General features: G+C 37.0%; 1 protein-coding gene and 1 long non-coding RNA gene across 4 annotated transcripts in view; both read right to left on the bottom strand.

Moving 5' to 3' along the window:
- Positions 1-16,220, bottom strand: part of ZFAND3 (zinc finger AN1-type containing 3) — a 326,629-nt gene that overhangs the window by 138,930 nt on the left and 171,479 nt on the right. The gene's annotated exons all lie outside the window — the stretch shown is intronic.
- On the bottom strand, positions 1,427-15,677 carry LOC147580924 (uncharacterized). Its single transcript, XR_015251211.1, has 2 exons — positions 5,188-15,677; positions 1,427-4,777 (listed from the first exon to the last, which is right to left on the bottom strand). It is a non-coding gene; the product is annotated as an uncharacterized LOC147580924 (long non-coding RNA).

The following is a 16,220-nucleotide window of genomic DNA, read 5'->3' as shown; positions in this document are numbered from 1 at the left end:
AGAGCATGAGAAGTACAAGACTAACTTTGAGTCTAAAGGGAGAAAAAAAAAAGAACATGGTGTTTAGAAAAAGAGTAACTGAATTGTTCAGCAGACATAAGTTACAGTCCTGGGAACTGGCAACTTACCAGCTATGTGAGACAGATGTCAGTTTCATTAATTCTAAAATAAAAGAGTGTAGAAACTGATTTCATAAATATTTTCACACTATTGGATTCTTCCCCTTCTCAATCATAATACAGGCTTGTGAAGAGAATACTGGCCATGAATTCTTTAAATACTATTTTCAAAATGCTTGAATATACCTATTTTATTTTCACAAGAATTCTATGACACACAGAATAGACAGTATTATTAACATTCTACAAATAAGTAAACTGTCTCTCAGAGCAATTAAATGAGTTGCCCAAGAGCCCCAAACTGAGAGAAGGATAGAGACTTGTCAATCTTCTTTTTCTTTTTTAATGTTTGTTTTGGAGGCGGGGGGAGGAGGGGCATTGAGAGAGTGGGACAAAAGATCCGAAGTGGGCTCTGCGCTGACAGCAGTGAGCCTAATGAGAGCTCAAACTCACAAACCATGAGATCATGACCTGAGCCATCCAGGCACTCCTCAATCTTGTTTAATAACTCGTTCTACTATGCTACAGGATTTTGATCTAGAAAACTTGGGTGCTATAAAAAGTCTATTTTTGGCAGTCAACTGTTGTTTCTTATTGGCAATGTAATAATACATACCTATACTTATTTTATATACTGGCACTATAAAGAAATTAAGGTTTGATTGCAAGGAATTACCCTTAGAAACCATCTGTCAATGTCTGCCATATTTTGGTAAAGATATTAAACCCTATCTTTGAGACTGCAGTACTCTTTTTCAAAAAATGCTTAGACAGATCTGTCCACTGAGAGTAGATATATAGAATAGAATAGGTCCATAACAGAACCCCAAATAAAACTATCCTATGTGGAGCTCCTGGGGTTTGAAGTGGCTCTAAAGAAATTTATCACAGATTCTCTGCAGATCTGCTGAGCAGACTCTCATTTTCAATCTTGCTCATATAAAAACTTCAAAGCCACTGCTTTTTCAAAAGCTGATTACCTTGGTGAAGACTGTCCATCACTTCTTGTGAGAGGTTGAACATTTCACTATCCACTAATTTGTGATGCCAAGAAAACTGCCAACAATCAGAGTTAGAAGGGATCATAATAATTTCCTACTTTGAAGGCACCGGGTGACTCAGACAGTTGAGTGTCCAACTCTTGATTTCAGTTAAGGTCATGATCTCATGGTTCATGAGTTCAAACCCCACATCAGGCTCTGCGGTGGCAGCATGGAGCCTGCTTGAGATTCTCTCCCTCTCCCTCTCTCTCTCTCTACCCCTCCCCTGCTCACGCTGTCTCTCAAAAACGAATAAATATTTATTAAAAAAAAATAATTATTGGAGCACCCACGTGGGTCAGTCGGTTAAGCCTCCGACTTTGGTTCAGGTCATGATCTCACAATTCATGAGTTCAAGTCCCTGCACTGACAGCTCAGAGCCTGGAGTCTGCTTCAGATTCTGTGTCTCCCTCTCTCTCTGCCCCTCCCAACTCATGCTCATACTCTGTCTCTCTCTCTCTCTCTCTCTCAAGAATAAACAAACATTTAAAATAATAATAATAATAATAATTATTATTATTATTATTATTTCCTAGTTTGAGACCTGTATTTTATAGACTTCAAGTAAGCCCTGAGTGATTATTGACTAAGCCACCCAAAAGAACTGTCACTGTGTTTTCCTATTTGGCATACTTTTACTACATAGTGTTAAACCATTGTATAGCTACACGTTTAATGGTAGAGACGAAAGTTTTAACTCTAAAGGTTAAAAAGCAAAGACTGTGAATTATCTCTGGATCTTATTTTTCCATACCATTCCTATTCTACAGTAACATCATGTGTCGGGCTAAAAAGTGAAGTTTGAAGGTTATGAATTTATATGTACACATTCAAATATTCAAACTTTAGAAAATAAAGGCTCAAAATCACAAATAAAAAAGATGTTACATTTAGTATTGTTCACTTCTAGCTGAATCAACAGCTCCTATTGATGAAAACAGATAAAGATTTTTGCATCTCTAATAGCGTGTTGTCTTATCAGGATTCTGCTGTCCTAAAGCAACCTAAAAAAATGCTGAATGGAATGATGAACAAATGGAAAGAGAAAGAAATCCCACAGAGTAAGAACACTGGATACTGCCATCCTAAAACAACCCCAACAGATGCCCTCATAAATTAAAAGAATGAAGGGGAAGGAGAAGGAAAGGAAAAGAATCCCACAGAGAAAGAACATCGATCACATCTTCAAGGCAGGCAATATAATGCTAATAGCTAATGTGCTGGAAATTAGATTTCTCCTTTGCTGAGATTCTACCAAATATCTGCTATCAGAAATCAACCTTATAATACACAAAAGTTTTATATAACCACAAAATCCCAAACTGTGTATTATTCAAGTTCTAGGATATTAATTAGAAGCCACTGCCATAGCCTCTCCCCATATTCTACACCCAACATAATGTTACCAAATTTTAAAAAATATAGTACTCAAAACTTCCTCCAAGGGACCACTGTAAAACCAAACCCTGGAAAGCTGAATGGTGAGCCTATGGTCTAATACAACAAAATTAAAAGGACAGTTGAAAGGAACAAAAAGTTAGTTGCCACTCAATATTAGAGTCCCTAAAAAAAAAAACAAATTCACAGTGTTTTCATTCAGGGTCTCCTGGGTAGCTCAGTTGGTTAAGTGTCCGACTCTTGGTTTTGGCTCAGGTGTGATCTCACAGTTCATGGGCTTGAGCCCCGCATCAGGCTCTGCGCTGACAGTGCAGGACCTGCTTGGGATTTTCTCTCTCTCTCTCTCTCTCTCTGCCCCTCTCTGGCTTGCTCTCATGCTCTCTCTCTCCCTCCAAAAAAAAAAAAAAAGAAGAAGAAGAAGAAGAAGAGTGTTTTCTTTCAGAATACAGAAGATGATGGCTGGGTTACAGGGAACCAACAGTAATAAACAATGATTGATGGGTGCCATGAAGGCAGAAGGAAAAGAGATATAAACTGGAACCTCAAGATTCTGCATGACTTTTAAACACTAGAAGTTCATTTACTCAAATTTCATTAATTCCCATTTATAAGCAAATACAATATAAACATATTTTAATAATTATAAATTAAATTAAAATATTGTGGTATAATTCAAAGCTAGACTCTAAGTTTCTTGAGGGTATCATATTTGTACTCATGTCTTCACACTGAGATTGGCAAGTGTTTATAAGCCTAGTTTATGATTATACAGGCTTATATAACACATGAACACTTGTAGTACTAGATTTTGTTATTTTAAAGAAAATCACATCTCTGAGTATTCTATAATTCAGGCTCTCATTAAATCAGACAAAACTTCTGGATCATCCTTTACTTAAAATGTTCACATCTGATTGTATTTTCACTGATAAATAACACCCATCCATCTGGTAATACAAGAAATTAGCTCAACTTTTCCGTTTCTGGTAATTACACAGCAGAGATCTTGATCATAAAAGAGGAAAAAGTATTTTTTTCCTGAAAACCCACTACATAATTTGTTAAGCCCTGGGTCAGATACACCAGCATCTAACCTTCAAGGACATTATAATCTAGCTAATCAGTCAAAAATAACCAGACTATGTCACTCTTTTTACAATTTATTTATTTTTGAGAAAGAGAGAGTGCATACATGCACACACGAACACCCATGAGCGGGGAAGGGGGGGAGAGGGAGGGAGAGGGAGGGAGAGGGAGCGAGAGAGAGAGGGACAGGGACAGGGACAGGGAGAGAGAGAACCAAACTATTTTTTTTTTTTTAATCATTGAGCAATTTGTTCTGAATTAGTCTTATTTTCACTAGTATGTCAACTATTTCAAAGGAGAAATAGAAATATCGGTAGAATTTTAGCCACTTTAAAACAAATCTAAAATCTTAAGCTCTAAAGTTTTAGTGAGTTTGGGAACTATTCTCATCTATGTTTCAAATAATGAGAAGACTAAAACAATAACCAGAGAATCTAGCATAAAGGCAGCACATGACTGTTAACCTCTGCATTCATACAATATATCAGTATTTACACAGAAAAGGGGTGAGAAGAGCTCAGGCCAACAGCCACTATTCTTTTGTGTGGAATAATTTTTATTCCCTGGGACAAAAAAGTTATCTTTACTTTTATTCCTTTTTCTCTACGGAGGTTGTTGGGAACTATGGAAATGTACCAATACATGTTTATCCATGCTCTGAAAAAGGTTTTCCAAAACTACATAAATCAGACATCTCACTATACCAATTACATTGCACAATTTTAGGATATTTACCTATGACCATGGGAATGAATTAATGGCTAAAAAAAGAGCAAGTGCTAATACCAAGCCTTTAATTTTATGGCATAGAAAGTAATGCTATACTTTCTAAAATCTGGAGCTCTGCACTTCTGGCCCAAAGCCCAATAAAAGATAAGATTCCAATATAGTTTATGTTGCTCCGCTCTGTGGAAAGATCCCAGAAACACAAAATAAATTGGGCAGGAAAGAACACCAGGATGGAGATGGTTTATAACAGAACACAGTCTGTCTCACCACATGCATTGGCATCAAGCCCTTTAGTTCTCAGACCCAGCTACAGTTCCAGGGGTACTCTACCTTCCAGAAGGTCAGACACTAGTAGAAATGGACTTGTGAGAGTGAAGCAGTGAACCAGTTTCCGAAATAGCTGAACTTTGTTTCCAGAGGGTTAAGGATATTATTCAACCTGGACGTTGGTAATATTGTCTCCAAGTCGGGGGGCCCTGGGTGGCTCAGTCAGTTGAGCGTCCAACTTCAGCTCAAGTCATGATCTCACAGCTTGTGAGTTTGAGCCCCGCGACAGGCTCTGTGCTGACAGCTCAGAGCCTGGAGCCTGCTTCAAATTCTGTGCCTCCCTCTCTCTCTGCCCCAACCCACTCACATTCTGTCTCTGTCTCTCTCAAAAATAAATAAACATTAAAAAAAATTTTTTTTATCGTCTCCAAGTCAACAAAGCATGACCTATTTAAGCAGAATGAATAAAGATGCTTCAGAATGCTTTCTAGTCTAAGGCTCAGAGTTTATTTTGGAGATTAAAAAAATTCTCCCTTGCAAAAGGATACATATGCATTTGTTGCATTTCTAAATTACTCTGCATTCTTCAACCAGGTTAAGTGTAATTAGAGCAAATTTTGAGCTTTATTCAGTGCATCAGAGGAAGATTCAGTATCTACAATTCTTCATTTGTGAATATTTCTAGTAATACACAAAAATAAACAATTATTAAGCAAAGTAGTAGGTAAGCACAAGACCCTTCAGGGTCTATGGACTTTTCACTCTTTCTTAAACCTGTATGGAGGGCATGTGAAAACCAGTTTCCATTTCTCAATTTCAGAATTAAATTACAAGAGTTTATAATTAATTAAAAGAAGCTGCTTGGGTCTTGCAAGTGATAATTATGAGAAGATAATTCTCATATTGGAATCTCTAGGATCATCACAGGAACTCTTTGGGTGGCTTGTTATCCAAAAAAAAATTTTTTTTTAATGTTTATGTTTCAGAGAGGAAGAGAGCACTTGAACTGGGGAAGGGGGGAGAGAGAGAGACAGAGAGGATACTAAGCAGGCTCCACACTGACAACACAGAGCACCATGCAGGGCTCAAACTCACAAACCCTGAGATCATGACCTGAGCTGAAGTCAGACGCTCAACCAACTGAGCCACCCAGGTGCCCCTAATCGCTTTTATTTACAAGAATAAATTTTAAATTCCATTTGGGAATAAGGGTAAGCAATTCTACCTGTGTGCCACTCAGAAGTCTTTTTTGTAAGATTTTCAGAACATTTCTAGTTTATAGAAAAGTTGCTAATATGGTATAGATGATATAGAAAGTTCCTATACACCTGGAACCCAATTTCCCCTATCATTAACATCTTATGCTAGTTTGGTATATTTGTTACAATTAACAAACCAGTATCGATACAGTATTAATTTAAGTCCATACTTCATGCATGCATTTCCTTAGCTTTTACTAATTTTTTTTTCTGTTCTATAATTCCATTCAGGATACCATATTACATGTAATCACATTACATTTAGTTGTCATGTCCCTTAGGGTCCTGTTAACAATGAGTTTCTCAAACTTGTTTTTGACGGCCCTGACAATTAGGAAGAGTACGTATCAAGTATTCTGTAGAATGTCCACCAATTTGGGTTTTTATGATGTTTTTTTCTCATAGTTAGACTGGGATTATAGTCTTGGGGGCCAAAGACCATAGAGGTAAAGTGTCATTCTCATTACATCATATCAGGGGTAATTATCACTGCTGATGTTAATCTTGATCACCTGGCTGAGGGAGTATTTGTAAGTTTCTCCATTTTAAAGTTACTCTCTCCCTTTCCATACTGTACTGTTTGGAAGGAAATCACTACTCACCACACTTTAAGGATGGAGACTTAGGGTCACCCTCCTTGAGGGAGTACTATCTACCAATAAATAATTCTGAATTCTTATGCACAGTAAATTTGTCTCTTCTGCCACATTTATTTAATCAATCACTAAGTATAGCAGTATGGACTCTCATGGAGTTTTATACTTTGGATTATAATCTATTACTACTTTATTTTGTTGCTCAAATTTCTCCAGCTTTGGCTACTGGGAGCTCTTTTCAGTTAGCTCTTCTGTTCCTTTGATGTGGTTCCATCATTTTGTGTGTGTGTGTGTGTGTGTGTGTGTGTGTGTGTGTGTGTTTTAAGTACTTCCTTTACTTTCTAGCATTACAATATGCTCCACGCTCATCTTGCATATTTCCTGCCCCAGTTCTGGAACTCTGTTTCTCCAAGAGCCCTGGTTTCTCTTACTGGAGAGTGATATTAAAAACCAAGATCTGGGTGCCAGGTATGCTTGTCACTACTGTATGTCATTACTTCTAAGGTCATTACTTCAGTTGACCAAGCAAGAAAATATAAGTGTGTATATGAATCTGTGTGTACACACAACTATAAATATTTCCATATGTAACCATCTAAAATAAGCTACACATGAGCCTTACTGATGTCTCCAAATCCAATCCCTTAAGACATAGATCATCCTGAACCCCCCACTACCTTGTTTATCTGTAAACTCCCAACAGTAAGAAGAAATCTGACTTCAATCAGCAACCATCCATTTACTTTATTGTTCAATTTCAGTATACATGTATAGTAGTTATCAGAATTGTTAGCCTGTACCCTGTGGGAAACAACTTTATCAACTGGAGTATAGTATTTATGTATAGGTCTTTTGCCTTTAGTCTTAACAGACTCCACTGACTTCCAAAGTTACTAAAGGTCAGCACCTTTTCCTCCTACCTCTTCAATGAGATGGTTTCTTACATCTGTAATACAGTAAAGTCTGTTTTGTCACACTGTCTTCCACCCTGGGATCTCGGAATCCCCTAAACTAGTTTTTAAATTTGCATATATTAAAGTTCCCTCTCTGTGAAGATAAAGTTCTACAAAGCTATAAAGTTCTATAAAGCTATAAAGTTCTGTGTATTTTGACAAATGCACAGGGTCATGTGCCCACCATTCTAGTATCATACAGAATAATTTCACTGGTCTAAAACTTCCCATGATTCAATCCTCCTTCTCTCCTCCCAAACCCCAGCAACCGCTGATTTCTGTACCATCACTTTAGTTTTCCATTTTCCAGAACATCATCATAGAGAGTATAGCCTTTTCAGACCAGTTTCTTTCACCCAGTAAGAGGCATTTAAGATTCACCCATGTTTGGGGCACCTGGGTGGCTTAGTTGGTTGAGTGTCCGACTTTGGCTCAGGTCATGATCTCACAGCTCATGAGTTTGAGCCCCGCATCGGGCTCTGTGCTGACAGCTCAGAGCCTGGAGCCTGCTTCAAAGATTCTGTACCTCCCTCTCTCCCTGCCTCTCCCCAACTCACCGTGCTCGCTTGCTCTCTCTCTCTCTCTCAAAATAAACAAGCATTTAAAAAAAATTAAGAAAAAAATATTCACCCATGTTTTCTTGTGGCTTAGGAGCTGATTTCTTATCACATAACAACATTCTATTGTATAAATGCACCATGGTTTGTTTATTCATTTACCTACTGAAAGACATCTTAGCTATTTCTAGTGTTTGAAGATTATAATAAAGCTGCTATAAACATTCATGTGCAGGTTTTTCTATGGTTTTAAGTTTCTTGATGATAAAAATTCTCAACAAAGTGAGTATAGAGGGAACATACCTCAACACAAGAAAGGCCATTTATACACTGATAAGCCACAGCTATTATACTCAGTGGTAAAAAGCTGAGAAAGCCTGGGGCACCCGGGTGGCTCAGTCAGTTGAGCATCCAACTTTGGCTCAGGTCATAATCTCACAGTTCATGGGTTCAAGCCCTACATCGGGCTCTCTGCTGACAGCACAGAGCCCACTTTGGATCCTCTGTCTCCCTCTCTCTGTGCCCCTCCCGTGCTCATGCTCTTTCTCAAAAATAAATAAAACATTAAAAAAAAAAAAAGGTGAAAGCCTTTCCTCTAAGATCAGGGGCAAGACAAGTATGTCCATATTTATCACTGTTCAAGATAGTACTGAAGTCCTGGCCAGGGCAATTAGGCAAGAAAAAGAAACAAAATCATCCAAATTGGAAAGAAATAAAACTGTCACTATTTGTAGATGACATGACATTATATATAAAAAGCCCAAAAAACTGTTAGAATAAATGAATTCAGTAAAGTTGCAGGATATAAAATCAATGCACAAAAATCCTGTTGCATTTTCATAATAACAAACTATCACAAAGAGAAATAAAGAAAACAATACCATTTACAATGAATCAAGAAGAATACAATACCTAGGAATAAATTTAACCAATTTTAACCTCCTTGTAGGTGACAACTACAAGATATTAATGAAAGTGGTTCAAGAAGATGCAAATAAATGGAAAGATATTCTGCACATGGATTGGAGGCATCAATATTCTTAAAATGTCTTTACTACTCAAAGCAATCTAAATTCTAATGGCATTTTTCAAAGAAATAAAACAAGTAATTCTAAAATGTGCATGGAACCACAAAAACCCTGAATAACCAAAGCAATCCTAAGAACGAAGCTGGAGGTATCACATTCCCTGACTTCAAACTACATTGAAAAGCTATAGTAATCAAAACAGTATGGTACTGGCATGAAAATTAGACACATCACTCAAAAGAACAAAACAGAGAGCCCAGAAATAACCCTGTGCCTATATGCTCAATTAATTTACTACAAAAGAAGCAAAAATATACAAGAGGGACAGGACAGTCTCTTTAACAAATGGTGTTGGGAAAACTGGGCAGCCATATGCAAAAGAATGAATCTTGACCACTATCTTACACCACGCACAAAAATTAACTCAAAATGGATTAAAGATTTGAGCATAAGATGTAAAGCCATAAAACTATTAAAAGAAAACACAGGCTTAAGTAAGCTCCTTGACACAGGTCTTGGCCATTATTTTTGAATCTGACACCAAAAGTGAAAGCAACAACAACAAAAAGTGAAAGCAGTAAAAGTAAACAAGTGGGACAACATCATACTAAAAAGCTTCTGCACAGCAAAGGAAACCATCAACAAAATGAAAAGGCAACCTACTAAATTGGAGAAAATAACTGCAAATCATATCTACCTGATCAGGGCCTAATATCCAAAATATATAAAGAACTCACATAACTCAATAGCAAAAACACAACTGATATTTTATAAAATGGGCAGAAGATCTGAATAGACATTTTTTTCAAAGAAGGCATACAGATGGCCAACAGGAACATGAAAAGATGCTCAACATCATTAGTCAATAGAAAATATAAATCAAAACCACAGTGAGAGATCATCTCATATTTGTTAAAATGGCTATCATCAAAAAGTCAAGAAAACAAGTTTTGGCAAGTATGTGGAGGGGAAAAAGGGAAGCTTTGTGCACTCTTGGTGGGAATGTAAATTGGTGCAGCCACTATGGAAAGCAGTATGAAGGTTCCTCAAAACATTAAACTACCAGATAAACCAGCAATTCCACGTCTGGGTATTTATCTGAAGAAAACAAAATAATTAACCTGAAAAGCTTATATATACCCTCATGTTCTCTGCAGCATTATTTGTAATAGCCAAGATACAGACACCTGAGTGTGTATCAATGGATGAATGGATAAAGAAACTGTGATACCACTGCACACTTGTCAGAATGGTTAAAATTAAGAACTCAGGAAGCAAAAGATGTTGGAAAGGATGTGAAGAAAGGGGAATGAACCCTTTTGCACTGCTGGTGAGAATGCAAACTGGTGCAGCCACTCTGAAAACAGCATGGTGGTTCCTCAAAAAATTAAAAATAGAACTACCCTATGACCCAGCAATTGCACTACTAGGTATTTACCCAAAGGAAACAAAAATGCTGATTTGAAGGGGCACCTGCACCCCAATGTTTATAGCAGCACTATTGACAATAGCCAAAGAATGGAAAGAGCCCAAATGTCCATTGACTGACAAATGGATAAAGAAATGGTATGTGTATGTACGTATGTACACACACACAGACACACACACACGCACACACACACACACACACACACACACACAGGAATATTACTCAGTGATCAAAAACAATGAAATCTTGCCATTTGAAACAATGTGGATGGAACTAGAGTGTGTTATGCTAAGCAAAATAAGCCAGTCAGAGGAAGACAAATACCATATGATTCCACTCATATGTGGAATTTATGCAACAAAACAGATGAATATAGAGGAAGGGAAGGGAAAATAAGATAAAAACAGAGAGGGAGGCAAACTATAAGAGACTCTTAAATACAGAGAACAAACTGACGGTTGCTGGCCAGGTGTTGGGCATGAAGGAGGACAACTGTTTGGATAAGCACTGGTGTTATATGTAAGTGATAAATCACTAAATTCTACTCCTGAAATTATTACTAAACTGTATGTTAACTAACTTGGATTTAAATTTCAAAAAATCAAAACAGAAAAGAAAAACTGTGGTGTGAATATTATTCAGCCATAAAAAAGGAATGAAATTTTGTCATTTGTGATAACATGGATGGACCCTGAGGGCATTTTGCTCAGAAGCAAAATAAGTCAGACAGAGAAGACAAATAGCATATGATCTCTCTTATATGTGCAATCTAAAAACAAAAACAAAACAAAACAAAACAAAACAACAACAAAAAGCATGCTCACAGTTACAGAGAACAGACTGGCGGCTGCCAGAAACAGAGGGTAGGGCTTAGGAAGAATAGGGGTCAAAGGTGAAAAGAAAAAATTAAAGTAAAACAACTACAACAACAAAAGAAGTTTCAACAGAGCAGTTAACCATCAACTCTTCTTCCTGAGCAACCTTCCAATTCTGTTAACCATCCACCAAAGCCATCAAAATCTATTCCTACCAACTTGGTGGATCTGTCCAAACAGCCTCAAGTAATCTAATAAAATTTTCACTTCATATCTGCTAGCCACTCTTTACAAAGCTCATCCATGAAATGAACTCAACTGAGTATACATTCACTAAGGGCCTACTATGCACTGTACTAAAATTCAAAGGATGAAACCATGGTCTTGGCCCTTAATGAGGGAAGCAAAGCATTTCACCTAGAGCACAAAACACCACAAGTGCTTCACAGAGCACCCAGCAGCTATCTCTCCCTGCACTAGCTGTCTTAACTTCAAGTAGGAGCTAGCTTGGGGCTCTCTAGGGGTATGAACTGCCTGCATATTTTTATTTGAGCCTCTTCTCTTCTGCCACTATGCACCTGAGCTGGCTAAATTCCTAGCTGTCTTGAAAGTCTGACATAAATTCACTGTCATTGTATATAGGCATTCCTGAACCACCTTCTGTCAATGCAACACCATTCTTCTCTCCATCCCTATTTTCCTTACAGAGCTTGGAATCATATGCCAGTGATATTCCTGAAAATGTAAAAACAAAAAGACCATGCCAAGAATGATAAAACTGAAATGCTTTAGCACTTCTAATTTAATATTGTCTGTATCTCTGCATTTCTTACATTTCCCAGTAGAAATAAGAAAATAGTATAAGTAACTCAACCTCTGCTGTTCATATGCAAAATGACTAGACAATGCAAAATGACTATAAGGAATAAAACACATTTTGTTCTGCAAATCTGTTCCTCTCTAATTAACATCATAAACGTATTACTAGGCACAAAGTAACATATGAGGTTCAAGAGTATATCCGACCCACTTCTGGGAATTTATCCTATAAAAACAATTCAAAAGAATAAAAATATTCTATGCAGAAAAGTGTTCACTGCTACCTTATGTAAAAACCTGAAAACCAGAACAATACCAAAGTAGAAAAATGGATGAGCAAATATGAATAAATTAGATCAATGCATAACATATAATACAAAATAATTTTAAAAAATTAGAAGTATGTGAAATGTCCAACAGAATGACAAAGTAGTAGTAAGATATAAGATCATAAATGTTTACACATTGCAAATGTATGTATATAATGGAGAGACTCAAAGGAAATATATAGAAAAGGATTTAGGTAATGAAATTAGCCACATTTTTCCTTTAAATTTTTCTTTTACAATAGAAGTTTAAAGAAAATAAAAGTTATTGTATTTCTCCACTTATACTGCGTTTTGCAGGTTCTTCCAAATCACACTGAAAAGGGGTGGAGGGAAAGGCATAGGAGGTGAGGGGATTAACTGAGACCAAGAAAGAAAAGCCACTCAGATATGTGACAGCCTGGTTTGAATCCAAGCTCTGTCAGCCATTATCTCTGCAACCATGGGACATTTACTAATCTCTAAGAATCCCTTTATAAAATTGATTCTTAACATTTTGTGAAAAAAAAAAAGAAATAGTGTAACAAGTGTATGATAACAAGTGTATGGTTATTATTCCATTCATATATGTGTTGATCAGATAATAGTGTTGAAGAGAAATACTGTGAAGACTTTATTAACATAATCTTAAAGTAGCACATATTTGTGTTGATTATTTGGTGTTGGTGAGACTACAACTTCTGAAAATCTTTTGAATTTTTTTCTGTAAGAGCCCTACTATTTAAAAAAAAAAAATTTACTTAGAACCATTTATTTGATAGTATCATCTAAAAAATTACCAATTGATTTTTGATATTTCAAACACATTATTTACGCTCATTTTACTTGTTTTACTTTTTGTACTCATTACAAGGCTTTTTAACAAATAAATTTTTATTCAAGAAAGAGGCTCTGCTTTACTCATCTTTCTATTTCCCCAGCACCAGATACAGTAACGCATATAGTCAACAATCAATAAATACTTGCCAACTGAACTCTTTAACCATTTTTTTCCCACCATTGCAGAATTAAAATTATGCAACGATCTGGCTAAGGAATAGTTAATCACTGCACATTCCTAATGTAACTTTCCAAAAGGGAATTCCTATTTTATTCTAGAACTTTTTTCATTAAACTAACAGAACGTCGCAATCTAGCACTCACTGGTAGTTAAAGACAACTCAGGATGAGAATTTAACAGCTAAAGACAGGAAGTTGTAAAACGCTCACTCTTACAATTGTCAATGAGACTGATGCCTAAGACAAAAGTTTCCCTCACCTTAAGAAACCTGAGAAAAATAAATTTCTAAGTAAATATGTGATATTTACTTACTAAATATTACTAAATATCCTTTTAGGGGTAAAAAGGACGAAGAAATTCTGGTTCATCAGATCTGCCAGGGGTCAAGAGCTGCCTTTTTGTCCTTGACACGGCACACTGCATCCCCAGAACTAATATCCATGAGGGGTCTCCAGTATTACCTTACCTTTCTGTTCCTACCCTTGCCTTTGACTCTCTCGTTCATTTACTGCCACATTCAAAAGAATCTTTAAACTGCTATGCCACTGCCAACAGCAAATATAGAACCAGTGATCAGCTACAGACTAGAACACTATCATTAGGATCACCCCCCTCCTCTCTGAGATAGGAAACTTAATGGCTGGCCACTACTGCATGCCAGTGTACTTGGGAAACCTGCCTGAAGTCTGGTCAATAAAGATGAATGCTAACAAGGCACAGAAAAGCATCTGCAAAAATTCTGCCCTCTTGGTAAATCTTCTTTGTTTCAACTTACTCTACTGAGCCACAAGGTATAACAAACTGTTTAATCCTGTCTGATTTGTAACTAAGCAGCTATGCTTTACTGATGGAATTGGAAGGTAAGAGATACAAATCACATATTTAATATTGTAAAGGCATCTACATTGTATATGATAAATATAGACACCCTGAAGAACTAAAGAAGTACCCTACACTGTGCCAAGCACACAATGTCAAAACAGTGAAAAATGTTAAGACTCCAGCTCATAATTAGTCATTCTACTGCTAGGGAGGTGATGGCAGGCAATTTCTGTGGGAAAAGTAATGTCTGAGCATGGAACAAGCAGTCTCTCTACCAAAGAAGTGGACACTTAAGAACTGCTTTAGCCTGCTCATAAATATTCCCACTCACTCAGAGACAGACGCCAGGTGATCTACCTAACCTACCTGATTCTGAGTAGAAGACAGTATAAGAAAGATGAAGCCAAAGAAAGAACAAGTGTTTTCTCATTTCGTTGATCCACTATAAGAAATAGGCTGCCTGTTCTCCAAAGACACTTTAGGATTTTTCTCCCACTGACTTTAACTTCTTTGATCCATCTCCAGAATCGTAACATTATAATTGTTATATAATTACCATTTTTTCTTACAGAAGCCAACACACACACACACACACCATAAACTTGTCCTCTGAACTACAAACACACAATTCTACTAAATATATGTACAAATGCAAAAAGTTGGATTCAAATTCTCTCTGATTCTTTGACACACCCTGTTTAAGTGGTAGTTCTATGACTTATCTTTACTGGTCACATTCATTCTTTAAAGGAGGATTTCCGTATCCTTGCAAAAAATGAGAATACCACAATCAGCCCCCAAAAGAGTTCAGAATTACATGCTAAATAAACAAAACACTACTATATTGTGTTCTATAATGTAAAATATGGTTAAACCAAGCCAATCATTACTGCATGGCAATTTTGATTTGGCTAGGTTTGAAAACGGATTATTAAATAATTCAGAAAACATTTTTTAAGTTAAAATTCCCGAGCTTTGAAAGAAAACAGATAAATCAGCACCAACACTTTATTGTTACAAGTAACATCACCAATAATTTGTATAAAGAAATAGTCTCCTTAAAAATAAAAAATCATTTTTAAAAGGTTAAGAGAGGGGCGCCTGGGTGGCTCAGTTGGTTGTCTTTTTTTTTTTTTAATTTTTTTAAATGTTTATTTATTTTTGAGACAGAGAGAGACAGAGTACAATACAAGCAAGGCAGAGTCAGAGAGAGAGGGAGACACAGAATCTGAAACAGGCTCCAGGCTCTGAGCTGTCAGCACAGAACCTGATGCAGAGCTTGAACCCAAGAACCATGAGATCATGACCTGAGCTGAAGTCAGACGCTCAACCAACTGAGCCACCCAGGCACCCAAAGTGTCTGACTCTTGATTTTGGCTCAGGTCACAATCCCAGGATCATGGGACTGAGCCATGCACTGGGCTCCACACTTAAGATTCATCCTCCCTCCCTCCCTCCCTCCCTCCCTCCCTCCCTCCCTCCCTCCCTCTCCCCCTCTGTCCCTCCCTCCCTCTCTCCCCCACATCTGTTCCTCCCTCCCTCCCTCCCTCTCCCCCACTCACGTGTGCTCTCTAAAAATAAAAAAGAAAATGTTAACAGAAGTCAGCAAAGGCTATATTTCTATGGTTTCATTATGCTTAGAGTTACATAAAGGAAACAAAAAAAAAAGTATGTCTTAGGGCTAATAAATATCCAGATTTTTTTCTAGATTAAAAAGATACTTTCTGAATTCTATAGATCACTTAGTAACTATGGACTGAAAAACATATATATACACAATGAAGTGATCCAGGTGTCACCAACTTAAACAAGTGATCAAACTTAGCTACTAGTACCAAGAGCAGCACGACCCAATTCCTGGGAGCATCTGATGTGATGCAATAAGGAGCACATGTCATCTATAAAGCACTCTTGCAAAAAAGTGTTTAGGCTGAATTTAGTCATAAGGAGACCAATTAGACAAATGTGGAATGTTGG

Source organism: Puma concolor, chromosome B2 (assembly GCF_028749965.1).
Source record: "Puma concolor isolate L17-30 chromosome B2, mPumCon1.1.hap2, whole genome shotgun sequence".
Classification (NCBI taxonomy): Eukaryota; Metazoa; Chordata; class Mammalia; order Carnivora; family Felidae; genus Puma; species Puma concolor.
Note: the sequence above shows the minus strand (reverse complement) of the source record. Positions and strands in the feature narration are given on the sequence as shown.